This window comes from Zeugodacus cucurbitae, chromosome 2, assembly GCF_028554725.1.
Source record: "Zeugodacus cucurbitae isolate PBARC_wt_2022May chromosome 2, idZeuCucr1.2, whole genome shotgun sequence".
In the NCBI taxonomy this organism is placed as follows: domain Eukaryota; kingdom Metazoa; phylum Arthropoda; class Insecta; order Diptera; family Tephritidae; genus Zeugodacus; species Zeugodacus cucurbitae.
This window is the reverse complement of record NC_071667.1, coordinates 5,720,182-5,726,181: the sequence shown is the minus strand read 5'-3', so window position 1 is coordinate 5,726,181 and position 6,000 is coordinate 5,720,182. Positions and strand designations below refer to the sequence as shown.

Sequence of the window (6,000 nt, the reverse complement as noted above, 5' to 3'; positions counted from 1 at the left end):
TCAAATTAAGCGTCTGTAAAACAATTGCATTCCTGCAGCACACAGCTGAACAGAGCAGCGTAGAATTTACAGCCAGTACATTCATCCACTGCAAACAGAGTAACGAATGCCAATACAATTACATGCACCAATGTAAGGTGATGTGAGTGCATTTCCACTGCACTGTTAAGTGCATTCGTCTCACTGTTAAACTAACAGTGCACGAATGCGTCACACAGAAATGCATTCGCCTGGTTGACAGTTGTCTGCTAGCCGGTCATGTGCACTGTGTCATCGGCTGCTGCCGCTGTTGTTGCCACTGCTGCCGACGCTGTGACCGGCTGCGTTTCGGCATCAAATTGGGGAGCCGTTCAGTCGCTGTAGAGCACGCATTCGAATGACAACGTTTAGCGGATATGCGCGAGTCAAACGGTGTACGAATTCAATAGAATTCTTGCGTTGACGCGATTACGTACAGCAGTGTTAAATATAAAATTGTGAAAATTTGTAAATTTTGTGTAAAATAAGTAAATACGTGAAGACACAGTGAAATGTTGAATAATTTTGTGAAATGAAAGCAATCGAATTTATGTACTGAACTTAAGTGTAAAAGTGAAAACGTTTAACGAGTCAATAGTAACGAATTTCTGCGGATTTCAAGCGTTTAAATGTGTTTTAAGCGAAATTTCCAATTATGGCCAAGAGGTAAAGTGCTTTGACGCTGCTTACAGCGAATTATGCGGTTATGCTGCGCTGCATTGCGAGAAAGCTTTGTTTCAACTAACGACAGAGTTGGACGGTTATTTTAAATTTGAATGAATTGCATTAATGGCAATATTTTTAATTTTTATTTATTTACCAAGCGTATAAGTGTGTTTGGCTGTTGTGAATAAAACCAAGGATTTGATTTGATGAAATGTTGAAAAAGTGCTACAAGTTTTTGGCTGTTGTGTTTCCATTTGCTATTTAAGAATGAAGAATTGTTCTGTGCTAACACAATTTGCGGTTATAATCAAAGCTTTAATTATTATTTGTGTCAAACCAAAAAAATAATATTATTGTGCTAAATAAATTCATTATAAATTATGTACTACAAAAACAAAACAAAAAAAATTAAAAAATAATAATACTATTATTAATATTATGAAAATATTTTTTCTGAAAAATGCAAAAAAAAAAAAAATTCTGAAATAAAAAATATCTTAAAAGAGCAAATCAATAAAAATCATATATCATCATATATAAAATTAAATTTGCAGTTCCAAGGAACAGAATCAGAATTATTTGGATTATAACTTCGACTTGAATGTTCAAGAAAAATCTATTGTGTTGGAAAATGTGATATGATATAATTAAAGTGAAATAAAAATTAAAAAAAAAAAATGTATAAATATTCCAATACATTTAATTTTTAAAATAATTTTTATTTTTTGCAATATTTCATAAAAAATATTTTTTTGTAAAATAAAATTTTTTACAATTTCATTTAAGTAATATAAAATCAAAGAAAAATTTAAACGGCGTTGCTAATTTGCTGGCAATATTTGAATAATTAATATGCTAATATAATAATAAAACTAATGGCTGGTGAAAACATACTGAAATTCTTTACAAATATTTTTTTTAAATAAATAAATAAATATTATATTTTTGTTTGGCAACAATTTTTTTGGTGGAAATGTGATTTATTAATTTAAATAAAATTAATAAAGATAAATAGTAAATTTTATTAAAAATATTTAATAAATTTTATTTAATTTAATTAAAAATATTTAATAAAATTGTTTATTAATTGAAACCAAACAATTTGCTAAAAATAAAAGATTAATAAATATTTAATTCTTTAAGAAAAAAATTTAAGAAAAAAATTATATTTTCGTTAAATTAAAAAAAAATTAAAGTATTTATTATATTAATAAATATATGTGATTTAAATTGACTTTTGGTTGGAATAATTGAATTTTCGTTAACATTTTATTAAGTACAAAATTGTTTTCGAAAGAAGAATAAATAACAAAAATTGTCCAATTTGTGTTTCTTTTTAAACCCAGCACTGAATGAGTTGGTTTTAAAAAATTAAAATTGAAAAAATTTTTTCGGATGAAATTAGAATGTTTTGTTGAAACAATTTAATACAAAACTCCTAGATTTAATAAATAATAAATTAATACAAATTTAAACAGAAAACAACAAACATAAACTATTATTTGTATAAACATATAAATATTTTAAATAATTTTTTTTTTGTAAAAACTATATATTTTACCAAAATTCGTTTAAGTTTAGTATTTACATTCCTAAGAAACAAATTGATTTTGGATTGGAAATTTCGTGAATATAGCCACAAAAATAAGATATATAAAAAAAAAATTAAATCAAATTTATATTGCAAATGAAGGGATTTAAAATTAATTCAATATTAAAAAAAAAATAATAAAGTTTCTTAATAAAAATACAACAATTCTTAGTCGATTTTTGTGCAAAGTTTGTAAAAGGTTTCGAAAATATAATTTGTTTAAATATAAATAAAAAGTTTAAATATAAACCAAACTAAAAATAATAATGTAAATTTAGTAAAAAAATAATATGAAATTAATAATTAAATATAAAGAGAGAAAATTAAAGAAATAAACACAATAAAAAGTATGTGAAATTGAAAAAAAGTTTTTGAAGTCAAATTTGCATTTGAATCATTACAAATATTATATTTTTTTATTATAACTAAAAATAATACTAAAAATTAAAAAAATCTTCCTTCAACGACTTTTTCTTCATATTGTAGCAATTGTAATAGCAATTAAATTTTTAAAAATATTATTTTCACATATCGACAATTTTTAGTATCTAAAAATTCAAATATTACACTTAATTGACTAACTTTGCCAAAATATTTTGTTTTCTGTGTCATTAAAAATAAATATAAATTCTAATATAAGATACACTAAAGCAAAGAATTACATATCCACACTTAAAAGCTTACTGCAGACATAACAAAGTAAAGAATTTGAAGATTAAAGACTTCAAGTACTGAATATAGTACGTATGTATGTATACGAAAAAGCTAGCACCTAACAAGAACAGCAGCAAAAACAAAAAGTACAAAAATGAAACAAGAAAAAGGAAAAAAACATAACAACAACAACAATAACAAAAAACGCTTTCAATTTAACATACGAAACTAAGCCAGTGCGCGCTGTGAAATGATACAATTCGTAAGAAGTGTAGCAGCAACAACAAATTAACAAATAAAAATTTTAAATTAAATAAAGAGCAAAGTGACGAAATACAGACAAACAAAAGCTGACAAGATACATTACTACATTCTAGTCAAATCCGACAGTAGCAACAGCCAAACGCACACACATTTGCATACAACATTGTATTTGGGCGCGTATTCACATATGCACATATCTACGAGCATATTTACATATCTACATATCTACACGCACACACTAAGGTGTCGAAGAATTAGTCCATATGTATGTATGTATGTAGCTGCGCACAGCGACGCCTTGAGTAGCGGGTGGATAAGTAAGCAGCGAATGCGTAAAAGGTGAAGACACTTGCTGGGTTAGCTACACATAGGCCTCTATTGAGATATACGAGTATGTTAACCGGCAAATGCGAGTACTTCATATTATTGTGCTTTGTTGCGGCTTAAAATAATATAAAATAAAAAAATATAAAATAAAATAAAAGCAATAACAACAACAAAAAATAAGGCGAATAAAACGACTTTAGCATAAGCGGACCAAAAACGGCAGCGGCAGCGACAGCGACGTCAAATTGCATAGTTAGGCGACGTTTAGCGCTTACAAACTTACGTACGCACACCCTTCGAGCATAAAATTGCAACTACAAGCAAAAACAATTGAAAAGTGTAACAATTGCCGCGCATCATACACAATCCACTAGTGTACACACACACACACATATATACGCGCGAGCAACAGCAGCCCACAAAAATTAACATCTTTTACAACAAATTCGGCGCATACATCTCCTCACCCCACTCCCACCCAAATGACCCACTCGACAAACTTAGCTAACGAGCAGCAAAACCAAAACACATTACAGAAATCAACTCAACTCAACTCACCGGCAAACAGTCGAAATTCACTTTAACGAGCAGGCGGACGAACTCTTACATACAACCCACTAGCTAGCGACGACCGACCGACCAACATAGCCGGCTGGCTAGCCAACCATCCACCAGCCCAACGCATGCGGCGGACGCGCGCGCTCGGGCATTAGCCAAGAAGCCGAAAAAAAGGCGAGCGGCAACGAAGCACGCGTCACGACGCGTCGAGTTAGAGAGTGCGCGAGCGGTGAGGTGGTGCGTAAATACACGCACGCACACATAGACAGACCACCAGCAAGCAACCCACTAAATTGCCAAACTGCCAAGCATTGTGTGAGCAGTGGTGACGCTGAGCGGTGATGCTGGTGGTGGTGGTGGTGCGACGACGACGTTGTGTTTATGTGGAGCAAATGCTAATGCTAAGCGCTGAGCGTGGAGCGTGAAACGTCTGCGTGTGTATGGGTGTGAGTTTGCGTGTGTGTCTGTGGTTTGCCGCATCGGAGCAGCTTGCCGTCTGATAATTCATTAGTATGCCGACGCGTTCCAAGCGGTACGGTGCGTTTCACAAACGGGGTACGAACAGTAGTAGCAGCAGCAGTGCCAGCAGCAGCAGCGACAGACGAAGAATCCGAGTGGCAGACAAGTGACACAGGCAAAGTCAAATTGAAATTGTACAAGTCAAAGTCGAAAGCGAAATTAAAAGCCAGCACAGTAACAACAACAAAACGACAATTGTTTCATACAATACAAAGCGCTAACGAAGAACGAACGAATTTTCAACAGAAATTATAACGGAAAATTACTGAAAAAAAAACAAATAATCGAAATATATTTGCGTTTAAAGCCTGGTGTTTACGAAGTTTAATCTATTTTTTTTAATTGAAAAATCTTTTAAAAGTGCAATTCGCACTGGTGTGTGTTTGTGCAAGGCGTGCTTTAGTGAATACGCTTTTATTGTTTTTGTTGGTGTTAAAGCCTACTTTTCAACAGCTCCGCGCGCTGGCAAACGCCTAAGCGGCCAAGACACGCGACTCAAGTGGCAAACGCGCGCGCACGCGGCTTAAAAGCGAACGAAGCGCAGATAATTGGACAGCGCGTCCAGGTCAAGCGCGCCCTGCCGCCCCAAAGTGGATGTGTCAAAATTATTATAACCAGTAAAAACGCTAAGGTGTGCAGTGTTTCAAGTGTGCGAAGAATTTTTAATGCAGATGTGAAACGCGTAAACGCCTGACGTTATAAAATTTCGAAAAAAATACGAAAAATTTTCCAAAAATAAAAAAAAAAAATATTATGAAACATAAAATCGCAAATCACAACGCTTGTGTGTAATTGGCGCTAAATTTTCTGTGCAAAAAAAGAAAATTAGTGTTCAAAAGTGAATTTCGAAAATTTTGTCCCGAATACAAAAATTTTAACTTAGAAATTCCAAAACAACAACAACAACAAAAAAGTGTTTGTGTAAAAAATCCATATATGTTATTTGCATTATATCAATACGAAAGCGCTCGAAACTCGTGAGGCAAAGGAAAAAGCAAAGTGCAAGCAACAACAACAACAACACGCGGAATTCATATTAGCAATTTGTTTGTGTTTGTGTGTGTAAAAATAAGAAAAGGCAACCGACGAGTTGCGAGCAAAAATGTCACGCGTTAAGCGTTTTTGTGAAAATGTGAAAATTCGAATGATTTCCCGCAAGTGTCTGCTCACTGCAGTGTTTTGTGCAATTGTATAATCATTTGGCACCGAGAGTCGCCAGCAAATATTCGGCAAACAAATTCGAAAATACAAAATTGTTTTGTATAAAAGCAAAAGTGGCTTCTGTGGGCCGGAAAAGTGTAAAACAAATTCAAGAAATATTAACTAACGTTTAGCCTGCCACGCGCAACCGACAGCAGCGGCGTAAAGGGAAAAAGGTAGGCGCACAAATTTTCCATATCTAA

At 32.8% G+C, this 6,000-nt stretch overlaps 1 protein-coding gene across 6 annotated transcripts in view; it reads left to right on the top strand.

The window, feature by feature from the left end:
* Nucleotides 1–280: 280 nt before the first annotated feature.
* LOC105214123 (serine-rich adhesin for platelets) overlaps nucleotides 281–6,000 on the top strand; it is a 143,761-nt gene continuing 138,041 nt past the window's right edge. For 2 of the 6 annotated variants that reach the window (XM_054236003.1, XM_054236007.1), the window contains exon 1: nucleotides 2,865–5,973. The gene's annotated coding sequence lies outside the window, so the exon portion shown is untranslated. Of the gene's footprint in view, nucleotides 685–2,864; nucleotides 5,974–6,000 lie in introns of those variants that run through there. The other 4 variants (XM_054236014.1, XM_054235999.1, XM_011187350.3 and 1 more) reach the window with 4 other exon arrangements.